We start from the raw sequence: 24,559 nt of genomic DNA, 5'->3' as shown, positions 1-24,559 counted from the left end.
GACTGCCTGCTTCTGGAACCCTACTCAAGAGAACCTAGAGGCAAACCAGGAGACATGAAACACTGGTGCAACCAGCATACCGCTCTAATTAAGTTTCAGTCTGGCCAAAACTCTCTACAGAACAATTGGACAGGGCCGTTTGAGGTAAAGGATTGCAAGAGTAATGTCACCTACTTGGTGGACTAGCAGACTCCAAGGAACCCCCCGAGGGTCTTACATGAGAACTGCCTTTGAGAGATCTGAGTTGACCATGCTCCTGGCTACAAATGATGGGGTGGAAGAGGAGAGTGATCCTCTCCCTGACCTCGTGTCTGCCGGGGAGCAGGATGGGTCAGTAAAAGGTGTGGTCCTCTCCACGTCTTTGACTCTAGAGCAGCAGAGTGACTGTCACCAGTTACTGGGACAAATTTCAACTCTATTCTCACTCACTCCAGGTGTCACCTATCCATGTATGCATGATGTGGACACTTGGGACAGCCTGTCTGTGAAACATAAAGGTGACAGGTTAGCTGACAGAGTGAAGGCCAATATCAAGGATGAGGTACCCAAAATGTTAGCTTAAGGGGTGATTCAGCACTCCAGCAGCTCTTAGTCCAGCCCAGTGGTTTTGGTACCTAAGGCTGCTGCAGGACGCTTAATGTAACTTCTGGATACTGGCAGATTGTCTTAACTGATGGGCCAAGGAGAGGTAGGTGTTCCCAACGCCAGAGGGGTACTTCCAGTTCTGGGTCATGCCGTTTTGGTTGAAGAACACCCCTGACACCTTCCAGATGTTGGTCAATCAGGTCCTGGCTGGGCTTGAAAACGTCTGTGCTGCCTACCTTGATGACATTGCTATTTTCAGCTCCAATTGGGAGGACCACTTGCACCACCTATAGGAAATGTTGAAGGCATTTCAAACTGCAGGCCTCACTATCAAGGCCTGTAAGTGCCCGATAGGGCAGAGGTTAGTGGAGTACTTGGGACACCAGGTACGAAGCAGCCAGTGGGGTTCCCCTACAACACAATATTGATACCATTTAGCCCCCAAGACCCAGACAGAGGTGAAAGACTTCTTAGGCCTCACCCGGTACCACAGGAGATTTGTCAATGGGTGTGGCACCATTGTTGCCCCCTTTACAGAGCTGACTCCCAAGACGCAGCCAAGACAGGTGATCTGACTGATGCATGTAAAACTGCATTTGATGCCCTGAAGGAGGCCATGTGCTGCTGACCTGTGACTTCTCCAAGGAGTTTGTGGTACATACAGATGCTTCAGAGCATGGTGTGGGACAGGTACTTTTACAGCTGAATAAAGGGGGCCTCGACCAGCCTGTAGTCCTACTTAGCAGAAGGCTACTCCCCAGGGAACAGAAGTGGAGTGCAATTGAAAGGGGAGCTTTAGCTGTGGCCTGGGCACTGAAGAAGGTAGGACACTACTTGCTTGGGTTTTACTTCTGGGTTCCGACCCAACACAGGCTCCTCAGATGGTTAATGCAGATGAGGGGTAAGAACCCAAAATTGTTGAGGTGGTCCATTTTCCTACAGGAGATGAACTTTACAGTGGAACACTGACCTGGACAGAACACACCAACGTGGATGGCGTGTCCAGGTTCTTCCGCCTTGGTGAAGAGAACTTCTAAGGGGTTGGGTAGTTCTCCCTACTCTCAGCTGGAGGGGGCGTGTGTTAGACCTGGCACCTTTTGATGTGTTTCCCCTGTCTTTTTGCCTTCTGACCTCCTGTTTTTATGGTATGGATGATTTATTGTCAGTGCACACCTTACCACTGCTGATCATTGCTTAAGTGCAAGTGTTCCCTATGTAAATTGTATTGGAGATTGGGTTATCCATGACTGGCATATTTGATTTACCTCTAAGTCTCTAGTAATCCCAGAAACATGTGTCTAGAGAGGAACAGTACTGTCTGCACTAAATTTAGTGAAATACTACAGATTTTTTTAAGCAAGCGTTAATTGTTCAAACTGCATGTACCAGGATGCAAGGGGAGAACTCAACTGGAATGTTAGGCAGTGTGCTCCCAATCGGACTTCATGTTTAAAAGCTCCCTCGAGCCATTGAGCTGAGGAGCTCTGGAGACGCACCTGTGAGCCAGGGAGTGGTGCTAAACCTGAGACGATATCGGCGGCATTTCCAGCAACCCCAAATATTTTTGTTGTTCTTCGGTCTCTACTAATGAAGGGCACTAACTCAGAAACACATGTCTATGTTATGTTATGTTATATTGAGTTTGTATAGCGCATGGCTGCCCTGAGGCATCTCAGCGCTTGCGATAGCGATCTTCATCAGTTTAGGCATAAAGCGAAGGTGTTAAAACAGCCAGGTCTTTTACAGATGACAGAATGATAATTCATGTCTGGTCTGCCAAAGGTAAATAGGCAGGGAATTCCAGAGCTGCTTCCTCCCCATTTGACTTTTTTATAGATGGTATAACTGCTAGTCCTGCTGAGGAAGACCTAAGGTATCTAGTTGGCTCATAAAAAGAAGCTAAGGAGCGTAGAAGCAGAGGGCCCTTATCATATAGGGATCTGTGGATATAGCAGAGCGTCTTAAACTTTATTCGTTGCTCAATGGGAAGCCAGTGAAGAGCTGCAAGGGCTGATTTGGCGAATTATGTCTGGGCAAGTTGTAAAGAAGGCGTGCCGCCGTGTTCAGAAGCACCTGTAGTTTTTTTTTTTTACATATTTTGGAGAACCCAGAAACAGGGCATTTCCATAGTCTATCCGGGAGGTAATAAGAGATTGTACTATGAGCCTTTCGGCAGTGAATGGGAGAACTTTAAAGACTTTCCTAAGTAGTCTGAAAATTCCAACACAGGTAGCTGATATTTTATTTGCCTGATTATCCATAGAAAGCCAATGGTCAAACCATACACCCAAGCTCTTGATGTGATTCTTAGGAGATGGAAGATCTTCTAAGAGGTCCGAGATCGGGGTTCCTTGATAGGAGAGTGAATGATAACCCATGATCGGTACCTCAGTTTTTTCTCCATTCAGCTTGAGTTTGCACTCCATCATCCAGTTGGATACTGCCCGTAAGCAGGGGGCAAGCTGAGATTTAAAGGAGTCATGAGCGGAGGAGAGAGAAACTACACGCTGAGTATCATCGGCATAGGAGACTATCGATAGATCAAAGGGTTCAACTATTCTAGGCAATGGGCTCATATAGACATTAAAAGGTGTGGGGCTCAGTGAAGACCCCTGCGGTACTCCCCAGAGGCTCTTGAAATTCTCAGGAAAAAAGGAGCGATCGAGAACCTGAAAAGTTCTACCTTCTAGGAAATGAGTTAACCATTTTAAAGGCTTTTCCACTGATTCCAATTTCCCTCAGTCTATGTAGTAGAATGCCATGGTTCATGGTGTTGAAGGCTGCGCTTAGGTCCAGCATCACAATTGCGGAAGCCATACCCTGGTCCATTTGTTTCCTGACTTCCTCAGTCATCCCCACCAAGGCTGATTTGGTGCTATTGGAGAGCCTAAAACCCATCTCAGAGGGCTGAAGAATGTGATTTTCCTCCAAAACATTAGAAAGATGGGTATTTACATGTTTCTTAAGAATTTTAGCGATAGTAGGTAGCATAGAGATAGGTCTGTAATTATTCAACACTGATGGATCCAGGTTAGGTTTCTTAAGTAAAGGCTTTACTATTGCATGCTTCCACTGAGGTGGTAAAGAGCCACAACTCAAAGATAGATTTAATAAGTCTGTCAAGATGGGAGCTATGGTCGACGCACCCTTGACTAAGATGGAAGGAGGGGCCGGATCTAGTGAGGAACCTGACTTAAGAATGCTTGAGAGATTCAATGTTATTTCTGTGGAGAGAGCAGGGAACTTCGTAAGGCTAGCTGTGTACATAATATCTTGTTTGCTGCTTTCCTGAGGGCTGTAGGACTGGTTAGGAAAAGCTGAGTAGATGTCTGAAATTTTGTTTTGAAAGAAAGAAGCAAGCTTGTTGCTATGTTCAGCAGAGGCTTCAATGTCTTCAGTTTGAGTGTGAGGACATACTATTTCTTTAAGAATGCAGAAGATTTCTCTGGGGGAGTTAGCGGTTTGTTTTATCTTAGTCGCGTAGTAACTGCTCTGTGCTGCTTTAATTTTGACATGAAATCTTCTAATAGATTCCCTATATTGCTTCTTAAGGGTTTTGTCATAGGATTTCCTCCACTTTCTTTCAAGACGCCTACAGAGTCTTTTCTGTACCTAAAGCTGGGGGGAGAACCAAGGAGCTTTTATTTCCGGTTGCCAGCCATCCCGGTTGTACATGGAAGCATAGCAACCAGACTATTTGTAATCCAGTTGTTGAAGTCTGCTGAGGAGTCAGCTATGTTTCCCTGAGGAATAGGTATAGATTCCTTGAGCGTGTTAGTCCCCTCATTAGCATTCAGCATATGCCATTGCCTATGCGGACGTGATCTAGTGTGGAAGATTGTGACATGTTTTTTAAGAGTCAGGGTCAGTGAAACTAACGTGTGATCTGACCAGACTAAAGGGGACGGGGAGAGGGCTTTTAACTCTGGGGAATTACTAAAAACCAGGTCAATCGTGTGTCCTATATTGTGAGTGGGCCCTTAAATCAATTGAAAGAGATCTAGAGCTTTCATATCATCTAAAAGGGTTCTGGATGCAGTATTTAAAGTTTCAACATGGATATTGAAATCCCCAAGGATTATAAAGTTTGGTCTGGTACAGATCAGTTCTGCGTCCTTGTCTGGAAGGGCTTCCAGGAACTGTTGAGCTGGACCGGGGGGGCAGTATATTAGTGCGCCTGCCAGTGTAAACTGAGAGCTGAGATAAATAGAGAAAGTAAGACTCTCACAATCGGGGAGAAGGAGGGGATGTTTGGAGACTCTAACTGTATCTTTAAAGATAATGGCAATCCCTCCTCCTTTCCGCAATGGTCTGTCCGTTCTTGTTATAGAATAGTCGTTGGGCAGGGCTAATGCTATATCAGGCCCTGACCCTTCATGAAGCCAAGTCTCTGTTAGAAATAGAACTGAGGGTCTCTGTGTACTAAGGAGAAGATTAATATCTAATTTATGTGAACTAATGATCTGCAGTTGGCCAAAAGAAGAGTGCTTATTGTTTCATCCTGAGTTTGGTTTCTCCCAGTGCTGCTCTGTAGAGCTCCTCAGGACATTTTATGACTATCTGTCCGTGGGATGGTATCAGTTTGTTTCCCCCTGTCTGATCCTAGCTCAGACGCGGCAGGCCTGCATGCATGAAAGAAGTTAGCGTCATAGACTATTCTACTCAGGATGAATTGGGCAGGGGTACTGGCCCCTGGGCCCGATCGGGCGTGGACGGGCGCAGACGGGCTTGCCTTATGTGCGCCTTCGGTGCTCCCGCGGCACGCCCGCCACACGCGTCCGCTGCACGTCTGCAGCATAGCGTGCTTGAAATAGCTTGGGAAGTCAGCTGCTGGAATGCTGACTTCCCAATATAGCGGTGTAAACACGGCCTGGCAGAGCCGAGTAGTAACAAAGTACAAAACAGAAAAGAACAAGGAAAAATAGTGCAGAATTATTATTAAAAACGTAAATTTAAAACCTGAAATGATCGAGTGCAAGCCTAGTAGCTGGTCACTTCCTGCCTTCCTTCTGAAGGCTATCGCTGAGCGTCTGCAGCATAGCGTGCTTAAAATAGCTGGGGAAGTCAGCAGCTAGAATGCTGACTTCCCAATATGGTGACCGTGAAACGGGCCCCAATCCAGGGGTAAAAATGGTCCTTAGGGGGTCGGCAGTGACAGCCTCTAAACACGGACCAGCAGAGCCGAGTAGCAACAAAGTACAAAACAGAAAAGAACAAGGTAAAAATAATGCAGAATTATTATTAAAAATGTCAATTTAAAACCTGAAATGATCGAGTACAAGCCTAGTAGCCTGTCACTTCCTGCCTTCCTTCTGAAGGCTATCCCTCTCGTGTCTAGAGATGAACAGTACTGTCTGCACTAACTCTAGTGAAATACTGAGAGTACCCACTTGCCAGGACCAAACCTCTCCTTTTGCTACATGTAAGGCACCCATCAGGTAGGCCCTAGGTATCCCCAGTGGCAGGGTGCAGTGTATGTTAAAGGTAGGACATGTACTTATGTGTTTTACATATCATTACAGTGAATTACTACCAAATTCAGTTTTCACTGTTGCAAGGCCTAGCTCTCTCATAGGTTAGCATGGGGACTGCCTTTAAATATCTTTTAAGTGAAGTTTCCCATTGGGAGCTGATAGAGATAGCGTTTGGGGTCTCTGAACTCACAACTTAAAAATACACCTTTTGGAAACGTTAGTTTTTGGATTCTCATTCTGAAAATTCAACTTTTAGAAAGTGGGCATTTTCTTGATTAAACCATCCTGTTCCTCTGCCTGCTCGTGTATTCTGTGTTTGGATCAGACTGACAGTTGGGCTGTTGTAAATTCCCTCTAGACAGTGACACAAAGGGAGCCGGGGTGTAGCCTGCACATCCCGATGAGTTTCCTGGGCTAGAGTGGGGAGGGAGGAACTGACACTTACAACTGAAAGGGCTGTGCCTGTCCTTACACAATGCAGTCTCCAACCCCCTGGTGTGTGTCTGTGGCCAGGCCTGGGAAAGGCAGGACCTTGTCAAAAACATAGACTTTTATTTGAAATTTGCTTACTTTAAAAGCAGAAAGGGGGATAAGTAGTGGACCACAAACCCTAAACTTCGAGAACACTTCTGGATCAAGAGGAACCTCTGCCAAGGAGAGGAGATGGAGAAGGAGTGCTGCCCTTTTGCTGTGTGTGCTTTGCTGGGTTGGCCTGCAGTTGCTGCTCCTGACTAAAAGAGGGCAAAGGCTGGACTTTGGTGTGTATCCTGCTTGTGAAGTTTCACCAAGGGCTTGGATTAGATCTTGCCTCCTGTTGGAAGTTTCAGGGATATCAATGGCTTCAGCTTAATCTGCCTACAGCACTGAGAACTGTGTGGGCCATTTTTATGGATTTTGCTGCAAAACTGTTCTTACGCAGTTTTGCAGCAAAATCCATAGCACACATATAAATAGGCACATATTAATGTAAAGGCGCATGGTGGTGCAAAGTACAAGCTAGCGTAAAAGAAAAAGACGCTAGTGGAGGGAGGGATGACAGTAGGGGAGAGGGTGCTAGTTGGTCAGAAATTACTCTAGGCTGGTTAGCGGCAAGAAATATGGCGCTAACTAGCCTAGCGTCATTTTCTGATGCTAGCACCCAACAATTACTCCTGTCTTAGTAAAGACAGGCGTCATGCCCACCACCCCAAGGTCATGATTCCTAGTGCCAGACAGGAGGCTCCATGTAAGGGCTTCTAATGGCACAGGACTAAAATGGTAAATAAAAAAAATAAAAAAAACATACCTGTACGTACGCTGGATGGGTTGCCCCATCCTGTGGGGTCCCTCTGGTGTGAGTGGGGTTGTTCCAGAGGCTTGGGGTGGGCATCTGTGGGCCCATTCGATGGTGTTTAGCCATGGAAATGGGTCCACAGGTACTCTAATGCCTGGTCTGACCCAGGCCTTAAATAATGGTGCTAAGCCCACTTAACACCATTATTTGGGTCAGTCAATATTTATCTATGTCTTGTTTTTCAAAGATAAATATTGACTATTTTTCTAAAACTGGTGTGGTGTCCTTTTGTAGTTTTTATTTTTTACTGTGTTACTGTGTGTTATGTGCAAATGCTTTACACATTGCTTCTGAGATAATCCTGACTGATTGTGCCAAGCTACTAAGAGAGTGAGCAGGGGGTATCTGAGCTGAGTATCTCCTTAATCATCACTAGAGTGATGGTCCCTGCTTGGACAGGGTGCAAACTGACTGTCAACTACAGACCCCATTTCTAACAACAATGCATGTTCACTAAAACCAATGCTTGTTGGAACCAATGCTTGTTTAAAACAATGCTTGTTTAGGACACATGTTGCTCAAGCCTCCAGCATCCCCATGACTCAGACTGGGCGTGGCTGGATGCAGCAGGTATTTAAACCACATCCGACCTGAGTGAATTGCTTGCTGCAAAGGTCACCGGCTGCAGAGAAGGAGTTTCTCCTTCTCCACGTTAGATCTGCATGTTGAATCCTGTATCCTGGATGCCGCTTCTGCGGAGACAATGAGATTACGAGGATTGACTACTAAAAAGGCGCCAATGCACTGTGCATGCTTGAAAGGCATTTATTAGTGAAAACCTGACACTTGCTGACTTGATATTTGGCAGTCAGATGTTTTGTAGCATTATGCGCCTAAGAAGGCACATCATTTACGTTTAAGGTCACTGGGATGCTTATCGCTAGTCACGCAATAATGCTTATCATTGTTGCTTGCCATATATCACAGAAAGGAAGTTATTTCGCTATTGCTGAGTTTAATATAAAATGTGCCTAATTGTTGATGGTGATATGAAACATTCTCTGTACGGTCTGAAAGCTTCATTGTTATGCGCAACCTACGCTGTGATGTAACAGTGATAAAACCGATCGCTTTTGTTATTGATGTTAGACCTATGTTCCCAGAGTGATGCAAACATTGCAACATGATCTTTTGATATAAACCCTATGTTCCCAGACTAACATAAACATTGCATTGTGATCTTTTGATATTAACCCTATGTTCTAAGAGTGGTACAAGCATTGCACTGTAATCTTTTGATATTAACCCTATGTTCCCAGAGTGATGCAAACTTTGCTCTGTCATCCTTTGATATTAACCCTATGTTTTCAGTGTGATCAAAAGGCACCTAATTGTGTTTCTTGGAATTCTGACTACAGTGTATTTACTAAACCAGGAGTGTCTGCAAATCCAAATTGCCTGAGAATTTTTGTCATTATTTGTTATCTATTTAAATCTCTATGGAGGTGAGTGAGTAAGCACCTGAGGAAATCTCAGCAAGGTGATCAAGCAAGATATTCATGGAACTCAAGTACATTTCGGAAGGCATTAAATGAGGTTAAGTGGGACCAATCTGGGGTCACAGTGGGAATAGTCATACGTATTATTGGATGTTCAAGGTTCTTATTCAATTAATTTAATTACAGGTAACCCACATCATTTCCTGAAAATGTCCTAGAGAGAGTGAAAGCCTTCTAAAGCAAGAAAGGGGAACCTGACAGGTACATGTAACTTGCACATAGTAGTTAGAAACTAGTTAGAATCAACTCTGGAAAGTTAGATGTTGATTTATCGTGGTTACTGCAATATTCTTCTCCATCGCTTCCAGTTTAACCTTGTTTTCTTTCACAGGGCCTGCTGTGACATGGTTTATAGTATATGTTACACTTTGATGATGGCTTGCTGAGCCTGGGAGCACCTTAATAGGCCCCCACATCTGTAGTTGGGTAAGAGGTTTATGCACATATGTTTGCTGTTACGCAACTGATTGGATGGGTAGCAGTTTACTTCTTGTCCTCCGGTTGGGCTGTTGGGGTTGTTGTTTCTGTTTATGGGGGAATTCTAGCGTTGCCACTGAGTACTGTTTTATTAGCCCGTGGGATCGGGAATCAACTTGCATTGTCTGGCTGAAATTTGACCTTTTCTCTGCTCCACTACTTAGTAAGGTTCAAATGTCACAATGGCATCCCCATTAACTCACGTTTTCATTGACTAAAATGTATGAGGTCTTAACAGCATGTCCAAGTGCTATAAGGTGTACACATACCTTAAGAGGTGAGGTGCACATGTAGCACTGCTCCAGGAAAACTACCTCATGACAGCTGAGACACTAGCACTACATACAACATACTCAGCCTTCACCTGGAGGATGTTGATATGGGTGAGACCAGGGGTACCTTTCTAGAAAACATGGAAAATTATTGACCCAGAGGGCATATATGTGGTAGTCCTGGGTTGGTTGACAAGACAAGACCTGGACATTGTTGGAATATATACCGCTAACATAGATCAGGGGAGATTTTTTACAGCACTCTCCAGAATGCTTGCTCCACTTTTAACACAACATATTTTAATAGGAGGTGACTTCACTGTATTGCTAACCCGGTCCTTGATATGTCCCACCTGCCATTGCATGAGTCCCCTGTGCACTGCATAGCCCTCACTTTCAAGGATTGGCAGACACAGTGGGGATGCAGTAGGGACAGATAGATGCCTGGGGACAAGTTCATCCCATGACAAATAACACACAATTGCTTCTTTTTCTCAGGCATTCATGAACTACATGTCCATCTCAATACTTTCCTATGCACACCAGGTATTGAGGGCACGGTCTTTACTATAGAGTGCTGGTTTTACTTTCCCTAATCTGGGAGCAAGAGTATCCCTGACTGGCATCTCCACGTTGAGGCATTGGACATTCCTGTCTTCAAGCATTACATTGGGGAAGCTATTTTTCATTACCTTGCTGAGAATACCAGGACTTCCTCCTCCTTCTTAACTGCATAGGACGCATTCAAGGGGGTCATCAGGGGCAGGTGTTTAGCCAAATGAAATGGGAGTCAGAGGAACCTTGCTGTCTGAAGATAAAAGCCAACGCAAGGTGCTGAGAAATTTGGAGACGATGAGACCTGGGACTAATTAAGCAAATTGAAACATTATTCAGCTTTGATCATCTGGAATATTGCACTTGCACACATGCTGAGTGGGATGAAATGGGAATCCTATTAGCATGGCTCACCAACAGTAAAGTGCATGAAGAGGATGGACTATCAATTGAGTTTTTTTCTTCCTATGGGGATCTTTTAGCACAAAAGTTTGTGGATCTCTGTGCAGCTGATTGCAAGGCAGGTCATCCAGTGTCTACTGGTGAGGCATTAGTTGTGCTGCTCCTGGGTGCCCACCTGCCAGCGTCCGTGCACATCTCCCACTGTCTATGCTCAATGCAGACTACAATATACATAGTCGCATATTGACAACCCATCCCCTCCCTCGTATGACCGCCCTAATCCACACTGACAAAAATGGTTTCATTCCGGGACATAGCACTGCAACCAAGTGGTTTAGAATGCTATCTGGCTTCCATATTAATTGGCAAAAATCCTACTTATTCCTGGTTACCAGAGACCCGGTATCACCCAAGACCTTCACAGTATCATTTGAAGTGGTAAGTGTTTGAATATATAGAGGGCTTTGCACTAACGTAAGCTTCTGGAGCTCACTGCCACTATCCATCATGGGCAAGGTTATAGTGACCAAAATAGTGACACTTCCGTGGATACTTTACGGTTTTTGCTACATTACCACTGATGATCCCTTGTCGAATGTTCAGATTCTTTACTGATTGATCTGTTTTCTTGGGTGGGCAGATGGAGCATAGCACTGACAAAGTTGCAATGCCCTGTCTCTGAGGGGTGTCTGGCAGCACCTGATATGGAGACATTTTACCTTGGGGTACAACTGCAATGGCTCAATAGATGGATTTTTAATAACCTACACCCAATGAATGATGGCACCACTAATCCCCCAAGACTCAAGAGCTTACTTCAATCCACATGGCCCCCCAGCATTGTCTCCCTGATGCAGAAATGCTGTTTCCGTTGTCTTCAGAAGACCCACACTTATGCACCCTATGCACCAAATATGACATTAAGATGGATGGAGTGGTTGATCCCTGGGGTGCTACAGGGAGGACTGGTGGGGTGGATGACTAGGGGAGGTCATATATGTTGGAGATCTCTACAGATAGGGCACATTACTCCCTTCCGAAGACTTTTCAGTTGAATTCGAGATACTGGTCCCTTTCCATAACACCTCTCACTGATTGCTTCCGTATGCAATAATTGGAGCATGAAAGACCTAGGGCCAGATGCAGGAAACGATTAGCGAGTTGCAAATGGCAAAAATTGCCGCTTGCGACTCGCTAATCGTATTTTCCTATGCAGAAATGCATATTGCGAGTTGGGACTGACTCGCAATATGCATTTCGGAATCGCAAATAGGAAGGGGTGTTCCCTTCCTATTTGCGATTCGGAGTGGCATGCAATACCATTTGCGACCGCATATGCGGTCGCAAATGGTATCGCAGTTACCATCCACTTCAAGTGGATGGTAAGCCACTCGCAAATTGGAAGGGGTCCCCATGGGACCCCTTCTCCTTTGCGAATGGACCCAAAACAATTTTATCAGGGCAGGTAGTTGTCGAAGGGACCACTACCTGCCCTGAAAAAATACCGAAACTAAGGGGCATATTTATACTCTGTTTGCGCCGAATTTGCGTCGTTTTTTTCTACGCAAATTCGACGCAAAACTAACTCCATATTTATACTTTGGCGTTAGACGCGTCTAGCGCCAAAGTTCTTGGAGTTTGCATCTTTTTTTGGCGTGAACGCCTTCCTTGCGTTAATGAGATGCAAGGTAGGCGTTCCCGTCTTAAAAAATGACTCCGACGCATATGCGTCGTATTTATACTCCCGGGCAAAAATCACACCCAGGAGTGGGCGGGTCAAAAAAACCCGCATTTGCGCCGGATTTTAACGCCTGGGTCAGGGCAGGCGTTAAGGGACCTGTGGGCTCAGAATGAGCCCAGAGGTGCCCTCCCCTGCCCCCAGGGACACCCCCTGCCACCCTTGCCCACCCCAGGAGGACCCCCAAGGATGGAGGAAGCCACCCCAGGGACATTGAGGTAAGTTCAGGTAAGTATATATATTTTTTTTTTGGGGGGGCGTAGGGGGGCCTGATTTGTGCCCCCCTACATGCCACAATGCCCAATGACCATGCCCAGGGGACATAAGTCCCCTGGGCATGGCCATTGGGCAAGGGGGCATGACTCCTGTCTTTACTAAGACAGGAGTCATGTAAATGGCGCCTGGGCGTCGTAAAAAAATGGCGCAAATCGGGTTGAGGCGATTTTTGTACCTCAACCTGACTTGCCCCATTTTAAGACGCCCATACGCCATTTTCCCCTACGCCGGCGCTGCCTGGTGTACGTGGTTTTTTTCCACGCACACCAGGCAGCGCCGGTCTGCTAACGCCGGCTAACGCCATTCAATAAATACAGCGCCCGCATGGCGCTTCAGAATGGCGTTAGCCGGCGCTAATTTTTTTGACGCTAAACTGCGTTAGCGCAGTTTAGCGCCAAAAAGTATAAATACGGGCCTAAAGGTTTCGGTTTTTTTTTTAAGTGCAGCTCGTTTTCCTTTAAGGAAAACGGGCTACATTTTAAAAAAAAAAACTGCTTTATAGATAAAGCAGTCACGAACATGGAGGTCTGCTGACGACAGCAGGCCTCCATGTTTGCGAGTGCCTAGACTCGCTATGGGGCCGCAATTTGCGACCCACCTCATTAATATTAATGAGGTGGGTCATTGCAGCCCCATAGCGACTCGCAGACGGTGTCTGAGACACCGTACTGCATACCAATTTGCGAGTTGCAAATTGCGAGTCACAGGGACTCGCAATTTGCAAGTCGCAAATTGGCATTTTCCTACATCTGGCCCCTAAGAACCTACACTGCACCAGGACTGACAGTAACTTCGTACAATGATGAGGTGATTCAAGACCATGACATGTCTGTATATTTGACCATGCATATGGGTGTAGCTTCTCTCAAGATATGTAATACAATATGTGACATTAAACAAACCAGCATTGTCCCATGTAGTCTGCCAAAAACCAAAAACATGAGAAGCAGGAAAAATGATTTAGAGAATAGCACCTCAAACAGACATCACTTAAATTAAATATGTTTGTGAGACACAAAGTGAGTTTGTGTACAAATTGTTTTTTAAAATAAACCAAAAAAACAGCAAACATATAGCTTTGTTTTCAGTCTTTCATTCATAGTATCAAAAATGTACTAATTTATCTTTTCATAACGCAATTGCAGGTTATGATAAAAAAAAAATTAAAAACCACATCTATTATACTAAACATATCTATATATTACAATACAGAAACATTTATAATTACAAAACAAAGCTTTTTTACCTACCAAAACCATAATTTAGGACCATTGTGTTTGTAGTGGTTTTACGTATTTCTTCAAAGATATAATCCACAACTCCGGTAGCCAAAAGAAGAGACTCATAACCTTCTTTTTTTGTTGAATTGCTTAATTGATTGAGCATCAGCAATTGAAATTATTCATCTTGAGTTAGCTCCTTTAACCACTTCGCTGCCAGGCCTTTTCCCTCTGAGGTGCCATGCCTTTTTTTTTGGCTATTTGGGGCAGTTTGCACTTAGGCCATTATAAGTTTTTTCCACATAAGCTACCCACACCAAATGTCTGCCCTTTTTATCCAACATCCTAGGGATTCTAGAAGTACTCAGAGTTTCTGGGTTCCCCTGGAAGAGACCAAGAAATTAGCCAAAATACAGCAAACATTTTTTTTTAATAAAAAATGGGAAAAAAGGACTACAGAAGAAAGCTTGTGTTTTTTTCCCTGGCAATGACATCAACAAATGGATTATGGTGCTAAAATCACCACCTTCCCAACTTTCAGGAACAGGCAGACTTCAATCAAAAAACCCAATTTTTTGACACAATGTTGGCAATTTACTGAGACATACCCCATTCTTACTATTTTGTGTGCTTTCAGCTTCCTTCCAGTTAATGACAGAAATGAGTAGGAAACCAATGCTGGATACCAGACAGGTAAACATATTTGAAAAGTAGATCAAATTCTGAATTCAGCAAGGGTCACTTGTGTAGATCCTACAAGGTTTTCCTACAGAAAACAACAGCTGGACTAAAAGCAAAATATTGAAATTGAGGTACAAAAAAACAGCCATTTCTCTCCAGGTTTTCCTCTATAACTTTTTCCTGCAATGTCAGATTTGCAAAAGCAATATATCGTTATGTCTGCTGGACTCTTCTGGTTGAGGGTATATATAGGTCTTGTAGGTTCATCAAGAACCATTGGCACACAGAGCCAATAAATGAGCTGCACCTTGCAATAGGTTTTAATTTGTATACTGGGTATACAGCAATTTATTTGGTAAAATAAAAGAGTCAAAAATAGGTATCAAGGAAACCTTTGCATTTCCAAAATGGGCACCAGATAAGATGTTGAGAAGTGTTAGAAATGGGCTATTTGGTTGGCAGTCAGGTTACCCCCTGTCCATGCAAACACCCTCACTCTAGTCAGGGTAAGTCACACACAATCCAAATTATCATGTGCCCACCCTCTGGTAGCTTGGCACTCAGCAGTCTAACTTAACTTAGAAGGCAATGTGTAAAGTATTTGTGCAATAAATCATACAATAACACAGTAGAACACCACAAAAATACACCTCACAGTGTTTAGAAAAATATGTAATATTTATCTGATAAGATGTAGGTCAATACAATTAAGATGCAATAAGTATATGTTGAAATATCACTGTAAAATGATATAAAGCACAAAGGGCCATATTTATACTTTTTGACGCACAACTGCGCCAACGCAGTTGTGCGTCATAATATTTAACGCCGGCTAACGCCATTCGAAAGCGCCATGTGGGCGCCGTATTTATTGAATGACGTTAGCCGCCGTTAGCCGGTGCTGCGGAGTGGTGTGCGTAAAAAAAAATGACACACACCAGCCGGCGTCGGCGTAGGGGAAAATGGAGCTTAGGCGTCAAAAAATGGGGCAAGTCAGGCTGAGGCAAAATTCTTGCCTCAACCCGATTTGCGCCATTTTATTTTGACGCCCAGACGCCATTGACATGACTCCTGTCTTAGCAAAGACAGGAGTCATGCCCCCTTGCCCAATGGCCATGCCCAGGGGACTTATGTCCCCTGGGCATGGCCATTGGGCAGAGTGGCATGTAGGGGGGCACAAATCAGGCCCCCCTATGCCAAAAAAAAACCTGAAAAAAAATACCTACCTGCACTTACCTTAATGTCCCTGGGATGGGTCCCTCCATCCTTGGGCGTCCTCCTGGGGTGGGCAAGGGTGCCAGGGGGTGTCCCTGGGGGCATGGGAGGGCACCTCTGGGCTCCTTCCGAGCCCACAGGTCCCTTACACCTGCCCTGAGCAGGCGTTAAAAAATGACTCAAACGCGGCTGGACGTCATTTTTTAAGGCCCGCCCACTCCCGTGCGTCATTTTTGCACGGGAGTTTAAATAAGGCGCACAGGCCTGGGAGTCATTTTTTAGACGGGAACGCCTACCTTGCATATAATTAACGCAAGGTAGGTGTCCACGCAAAAAAATGACGCAAACTCCAAGGACTTTGGCGCTAGACGCGTTTAACGCCAAAGTATAAATATGGAGTTAGCTTTGCGTCGGATTTGCGTAAAAAAAAACTACGCAAATCCGGCGCAAACAGAGTATAAATATGCCCCAAAGTACCTGGTTTGCATTCAAATTCTCCGCAAGGGACCAAAGGGGAGATGAGTGGAAAACGGGGAGGTGTGCGTCGATTTGTTTAGCGCACCCAGGCGATGTTCCGTCAAGTTTTCGCACTGGGCAGGCTCTGCATCGATATCCGGCCCATAGACTGGAATCCTCTTTGGGTTGTTGGGTTTTTGGACGTACGGGGATGATGCATTGAAATCCGGCACTTGCAGGATGAAGTCACAGGGGCTGTCTCGATCCGGTGGGTGATGCATGGAAATTTCTACCCCATGGCAGGTGCTGCATCGATTCCTCTCAGGAAGTCGGGCTGCATCATTCCGGCTCGGCTTTGCATCGATCCTGTGGGCCGTGCATCGAAGTTCCGGTCGCAACGCTGGTGCTGCGCCAATCTTCTCCTTGCGAAGTCAGGCTGCGTCATTCCGGTTCGGCATGCAGTGATTTTCTCACTGCGATGGAGGCTGTCAATCAATCAGTCAATCAGGGATTTGTAAAGCGCACTACTCACCCGATGGGTCTCAAGGCGCTAGGGGGGGGAGCAACTGGTCGAAAAGCCAAGTCTTGAGGTGTTTCATGAAGGATGAAAGGTCATTGGTCAGGCGGAGCTGGAGTGGTAGGGAGTTCCAGGTCTTTGCAGCAAGGTGGGAGAATGATCTTCCTCCGGCAGTCAAGCGGCGGATGCGAGGAAAGTAGGCGAGGGCGTGGTTGGGAGAGCGAAGGTTGCGGGTGGGGGTGTGAAAGGTGAGTCTGTCTTGAGGTATGTGGGACCTGTGTTGTGTAGGGCCTTGTCTGCGTGGATGAGGATTTTGAAGGTGATCCTCTTTGATACTGGTAGCCAGTGTAGGTCTCTGAGGTGGGGTGAGATGTGGTCGCAACGAGGGATGTCCAGAATGAGGCAGGCGGATGCGTTCTGGATTCTTTGCAGTTTTGTTTGGAGTCTGTTTGTTATTCCTGCATATAGGGCGTTTCCATAATCTAATCGGCTACTGACCAAGCCATTTGAAGATTCTGCAGAGCAGGCGGAGGGTGTTGTAGCAGGAAGAGGAGAAGTCATTTACCTGCTGAGTCATGCTGAGTGTGGAATCCAAGATGAAGCCCAAGTTGCCTGGATGGGTGGTGGGTGAGGGTGCAGATCCTAGGGAGGTGGGCCACCAGGAGGCTGTGCATCATTTCTTGCAGGATGTGCATCGATTTTCACCGCACAAGGACTTTTGCAGGAATGAAGTCTTTTTGGTCCTGAGAATTCATGGAACAGGAGGCAATCTCTATCCAAGACCTTGTAGAGCACTTCTCAGCACAGCCAGAGAGCAGCAAGGCAGCAGGGCAACAGCAAAGCAGCAATCCTTTTTAGAAAAGCAGTCAGGTGAGTCCTTTGGGCAGCCAGGCAGTTCTCCTTGGCAGGTTGCAGGTTCTGGTTCAGGGATTCTTCTACATTAGTATCTTGTCCAGACGTATCTGATGAAGTAGAGTGTCCACCTCAGAAGTGTCTGAGTTGGTCGTGTCAGAGACCCTGCTTAAACACCCAAATGTGCCTTTGAAGTGGGGGAGACTTCAAAGAGTGGCTTAGATGTGCACAAGGTCCCCTTTCAGTTCTATCCTGTCTGCCAGGCCCCCAGTAGCAGGTGTGGCAGTCCTTTGTGTGAGGGCAGGCTACTGTCCTTTAACAACAAAGTGTCAGGCCCTCCACCCTCCCAGTCCAGGAAGACTCATTCAATGTGCAGATGTATCCAAGTGTGGCTGATCATCCTGTGTTTGGGGTTTGTCTGAGTGAATGCAAAAGGGAGCTGTCAACTGAACCTAGTGGATTGTAAGGCACAGAAGGATTTAAGTGCAGAGAAATGTTCACATTCTAAAAGTGGCATTTCTAAAATAGTAATATTAAATCCAACTTCACCAGTCAGCAGGACTTTGTATTACCATTCTGGCCATACTAAATATGACCTTGTTACTCCTTTCTTTCAGATCAGAAGCTACCACTCAAACAGCATATGAAGGTAGCCCTAGCGTTAGCCTATGAAGGGAGCAGGCCTCACAGCAGTGTAAAATAAATTTAGGAGGTTTACACTACCAGGACATGTAAACTACACAGGTACATGTCCTGCCTTTTGTCTACACAGCACCTTGCCCTATGGGTTACCTAGGGCACGTCTTAGGAGTGACTTATATGTAGAAAAAGGGGAGTTCTAGGCTTGGCAAGTACTTTTGAATGCCAAGTCGAATCGGCAGTGAAACTGCACACACAGGCCTTGCAATGGCAGGCCTCAGACATGGTTAGTGGGTGGCACAATCAGTGCTTCAGGCCCACTAGTTGCATTTAATCTACAGGCCCTGGGCACATATAGTGCACTTTATTTGGGACTTATAAGTACATTAAATAAGTCAATTGGGTATGGTCCAATGTCATCATGTTTTAAGGGAGAGAGCATATGCACTTTAGTACTGGTTAGCAGTGGTAAAGTGTGCAGAGTCCTGAAACCAGCAAAAACAGTGTTCAAAAAGTGGAGGGAGGCAGGCAAAAAGTTAGGGGTGACCACCCTAAGGCTGTCGGTCTAAGAAGAAGCAGTGATTATTTGCACATCTCTAAATTCCGGGGTCCTCATACTAGCATGTGAATTACAGGGCATTTCTCAAACAGACATCTTTTTTACACACTGTCTAACATTTGGAAGGAAAAAATGTAGGGAAAGACAAGGGGCACTTTTGGAAAGTGCTTAGCTGTACATTTTGGCCCCTAGCTCAGCCAGAACCTATGGAAACCCAGCAAACCTATCCATTTTCACCTAGTGGAATTCAGAATGGGATGACTTGTGGGGTTCTTGCCACTTTTCTTTTACCCAGAATCCTTTGCAAACCTCAAAATTTGACAAAAAAACACTTTTTTCTCACATTTCGGTGATAGAAAGTTCTGGAATCTGAGAGGAGCCACCAATTTCCTTACACTCAGCATCCCCTTAAGTCTCACAATAAAAATGGTACCTCACTTGTGTGGGTAGGCCAAGTGCCCGTGACAGGAAATACCGTAAAATACACATCAAAATGATCTATTACAAAACTACCTGTTTTTGCAAGGGGAAGATGTGCCTTTTTGGTCCTAGGTGCAGCGGTCATCTAGGGAAACCTACCAAACCTAGACATTTTTTTAAACTAGACAACTGAAGGAGTCCATGGAGGTGTGGCTTGTGTGGATCCCCCAACATGTTCTTACCTAGCCACTTCTGCAAACCTCAAATGTACCTAAACAAATCACATTTTCCACACTTTTCTTTGTAGGATCACTGTGCTGGTACAAGTTTCCTACCACCCAATGTTCCCCTCAGTCAGCCAATAAAAATGATACCTCACTTGTGTGGTTGACCCAGGTGCCTGCAACAGGAAAACGCCAAAAACTTGTAGAGATTGAGGGGATAGCACAGCGAGCACAATTTTTTTAAATACATTTTTAATCTGACTCTGCCTTGGGGACCCACACAAGTGAGGTATCATTTTACTTGGGAGACTGAGGGGAAGGCTGGGTGGTAGGAAATTTGTACTGGTGTGGTGATCCTACAAAGAAAAGTAAGGAAAATATGCTTTGTAAGTAAAATTTGGACGTTTGCAGGGAGTATGGGTAGGAAAATATTGGTGCATCCGCGCACGCCACACCTCCCTGGACTCCACTAGGTGTTTAGTTTTCAAAAATGCCTGTGTTTGATAGGCTTCCTTAGATGTCCATGCACCCATGACCAAAAATGCAGGTCTCACCCCCCCACCGGAAAAACAGGTCGTTTTGTAATAGGTCATTTTGATGTGTCTCCATCCTTCTGTGATGTTCCAAACAGTAAAATTGTGAAAAGAAACACACTTATTATGGTTATGTTAAAAAGACCCCTAACCCACCAACCAAGTTGGTGGCATTCTTCATCATTGGAGTCCCACCCGAGACACCTCGCATGTCACGGAGTGCTTCGACGCTTGATTACAGCAGAACAGGTTTTTTAATTATTACCACATATACTGGTTGAATTTGACACAAGGTTGACTGATGGTTCAGTAGATCAAATTTAATTAACAAGAGATTTCACAAAAATTAAATGCACTGTTCATAACTGAAAGGCCAAAAATCTGAACCAATGACTCACATCTCATAAGCTGTAAAGCTGCATCAATGCACTAACCACTTTACAGTCCATTCAATTGCCATTCACGCCATCAGCCGCGGGCCCAGCACATTACAACACTTGCATCAACAGACAGCGCCATTCAAGGGCCCATCACCTTTATATGCTCCAATGCCTGAGCAATCACACCATCAGATGGGAGTCTGTAGACTGGTATTTGGCTAGCATTGTGTTGTAGTTACCAACAGCAAGTCATTATTTACAAGGCCAGCCAAGCGCCACTCCATGAACACCGCCAGCCAAGCGCTACTCCACGCACACCACCAGCCAAGCGCCACTCCACGCACACTGCCTGCCGAGCGCTACTCCATGCACACTGCCAGCTAAGTGCCACGCCATGCACACCGCCAGTCAAGCACCACTCTATACACGTTTTTTAAACAAGAAAGAAACCACTAACTAATTATAAATAAGTACAAGACTACAAACACAAAAGCTCTAACTAAATACATGACAGTAATGCAGCCCTAAAACTGGACAAAAGAAAATATAAAACAGGCAGCTTACGCTCACGGTAGTTCCCAAACATTCTTTTGTATGTGGTAACTCCTGAAACAGCCAGCCACACACAGCCCAGGCTTTGAAAGACAATCACAGCAGTTAATCCAACTCTCCCTCCGGATACCTCTTCGGGCACAGACTCTACATTTCTTAGTGGGCAAGTCTTTTTTGGGAGTGGGAGGAATGTGATCAGGAAAGTGGCAATCTTTCAATCTAGCCACATCCTCCACCACTGCTTCTCTAGGAACTCTTGCCTGATCCACCACAATAAGGCTCTGTATCACTGACTCCTGAAATTTAACAATTTTCATCCTTGACTCAGGGGAGCAATCCTTGAACACAATAAAAGCATTAAAAGTTGTTAAATGGAAGAGATGTATAGCCAACTTTTTATACCAAATTTAAGACTTATGAGCAGAAGTGTAAGGTTCCAACCTCTGATCTACTCTATCAACACCACCCATGTGCTTATTGTAGTCCAAAATGCATGCAGGTTTGTGCACTTCGGCAACCTGACCCCAAACAGTCACAGGGGAAGTACGCTCATCATGGATGGTAGTCAGCATGTACACATCCCTCCTCTCTGCAAATTTCAGAGCTAGAAGCTCATTGTTACACAAGGCACTGCACTGTCCCCTCTTAAGACAAGCTCCCGTGGACAGCCTTTCTGGTTAGAGCGGATTGTGCCACAACCCTGAACAACTGCACTCCAGTGTAGATGTTATCTACATACAAATTGTGATCTTTGTTAAACAGTCATCTACTAAGTTCCCACACAGTTTTCCCACTAACTCCAAAAGTTAATGGACAACCTCGGGGGTCAATACTGGGATCCCTACCAGTGTAGAGCCAGAAATTATACACATATAATGTACTACTTTCAGACAGCATAAATACATCTTAATCCCATAACATGCCCTCTTGCTAGGGATGTACTGCTTAAAAACCAAACGGCCCTTGAACAGGACCCAGGCAGCACCATCTACAGACTCATCTACAGATAATTATTTCCCTGGAACATAGACCACTGAAAACAGATCTTCAAAATGATCAAGGACAGACCTAATCTTAAAAAGACGGTCATAACTAGGCTGCATCATCCGAAGAAAAAGCAAATATCGATTACGAGTAATGGTTGCAGGAAATATATTCATTGACATCAAGGGAATAGTAGACCAATAAGAATCAAGTGACGGCTTCCTTATCAACCCCATCAAAAAAGTCAAACTCGAGTACTTTTTTCAACTCTACTGGATTTGTGTGAATCTACTGGGCAGCTCTAGACTGTGCCCTAAGCCTGGCAGCGTTGTGCCTGAAATACTGTTCCGCTTACAAATTAGTCTGCTCAACAATCTTCACCCATAAACAACTGAAAGAAATTGACAGGCAAAACGTTTTCTGTATTCACTGTACACCCTGGGAGACCAATAAGGGCGGGCAACTCTGGCTGCTCCATGTTTTGGACAGCCAAGAGTTCTGGTCTTCCAATGGAAAACGTTTCAGCCCCAGGCTACTGCACTATTGCAAATCAGTGTCCTTCTCTAAAGCAGGCCCTTCATCTGCACTGAGAGTGGCTTCCTGATCAGAAGATTCCTCTCAGACAGAATATTCACTGCCAGAATCTCTCACTCCCTCCTATGGCTCAGAAGCAGTCAGTCTCATAATCATGATCAGAAGACGACTCAAAAGCATACCAACAACCTGCTGAGCTGTCACTCTGCAGCTAGCCATGATCCCTTCTAAGAAGTGTAACTTGACAAATGTGCTAACAACAACCAGCATTGTCTAAAATAAGTAATAAACAAAGTGTGGGTTTATCACAAAGAGTTATATACTCAAAAACTATACCACTCACTTGCCTGAAAAAGCTAGACTCTCCAGCAACAACTCTGCACAGACACAGAAAACATCAATGATATCCCACTAAAAAGAAAAAAGAAAAAAACATAGAAATAAGACAACAAAAATATCATTGGGCACAAATCTAAGGACAATTTCACACACAATCCTGCATTTAGTACACACCTACAAACATGTCATTCATGCATCGCAACAATACTCATTTGGGGTAAATTGTTTTTTCTTACCTAAAACATGCAACTCTGCAAACTGCAGGTCAACCACTGCTAAAACCGCAAGGAACCACTGTAAAGGAAGCAAAAGCTTTGAACTGAAACAAAAAGGAGAAATTAACTGTTATAATCACAAACACAAATACTTTGTCAGTCGACAAACACCCCGCCACCAAACATTTGGAAATGTTCCCTGGTGTCTAGTGGTTTCTGCCCCCCCTTTGGGGTAGGTGGACCTACAAAACAATAGGCTGATCTGCTTCCAAAGGGGAAGAAATGGCTAACAGTTGTGGCTGCCCTCCCCCCCAAAAAAACTTTAAAAGATCCCTGGTGTCTTGGTGGCTTCTACCGCCCCTTGGGGGCAGATGGGCCTAAATAAATAGGCCGATCTGGCCATCAGTAATGTGCCCCCTTTGGTGGGGTGACACTTACCCAAGAGGCCACCCCCTACACAAAAAAAAAAAACTTAAAAAATCCCTGGTGTCTTAGTGGCTTCCGCCCCTCTTCGGGGCAGATGGGCCTAAATAAAATAGGCCGATCTGCCCCCAAGGGGGGCAGAAATGATAATCGGTAATGTGCCCCCTTTGGGGGAGAACCTTGCCCAAGGGGCCATCCCCCACACAAAACACACACACACAAGATCCCTGGTGCCTAAGTGTATTCTTCCCCCCTTGGGGGCAGATGGGCCTACAAAAAATAGGCCAGTCTGCCCCCAAGGGGGGTAGAAATGGCCAACAGTTCCGTGCCCCCTTTGGGGGTGACCCTTGCGGAAGGGTGTACCCCCAACACAAAAAAACAAATAAAAAAATCCCTAGGGTCGTGGTGGTTCTGCCCCCCAAGCGGGGCAGAAATGTTCATCAGTCATATGCCCCTTTTTGGGGGGGGGAGGCCCTTGCCCAAGGGGCGCCTCCAAAAAACATACAAACACACACACATACACTCACAACAATCTCTGGGGCTTAGTGGGTTTCGACCCCCCGTGGTGATATTGGCCAAAGACTTGGCCGATCTAGCCCTGTGAGGCTAAAAAATTAAATAAAATCTTGCCCCCAGGACAGTGACCCTTTCCCAAGGGGTCGCTGCCCTAGAATAACATTATAAAATAATCCCTGGTGCCTAGTGGGTTCCACCCCCTGGGAGGCAGATCGGATGAAAAAACAGTCGATCTAGCACCCAGTGGGCTCTAAAACACTGTAATAATATTGCCACCAGGGGAGCGACCGTTGTCTAAGGGGTCGCTCCCCAAATTACCTAAAAAAAACCTGGTGTCTAGTGGGTGGATTCCTACTCCATGATCGAGGTCCTCGCCCTTGAACATGGAGCAGGAATCCATTCCTTTCCCCTGTGTCTGTTTTCCCCCCTAAAAATCCTCCAGGAGAAGGACTTGCCTGTTTTGGGTCCTTTCCAATGGACGCACTAAAAGCAAATGGCTTCCAGCGCATCCCCGGAAAGCATATGTTGACATCAGCGAGCTGTGAGCATGCTGACGTCATCAGATCGCTAAGGGGGAGCTACGGGGTGAAAGGGGAAGTGATTTGCCTTCCATTCCTGACTGAGGGTGCGGGTGGGAGGCCCACGGTGGGAGTTGTAGCGCTCCCCCATGGGCCTCTCATCCTCAGAAC

Source organism: Pleurodeles waltl, chromosome 4_1, assembly GCF_031143425.1.
Source record: "Pleurodeles waltl isolate 20211129_DDA chromosome 4_1, aPleWal1.hap1.20221129, whole genome shotgun sequence".
Classification (NCBI taxonomy): Eukaryota; Metazoa; Chordata; class Amphibia; order Caudata; family Salamandridae; genus Pleurodeles; species Pleurodeles waltl.
Note: the sequence above shows the minus strand (reverse complement) of the source record.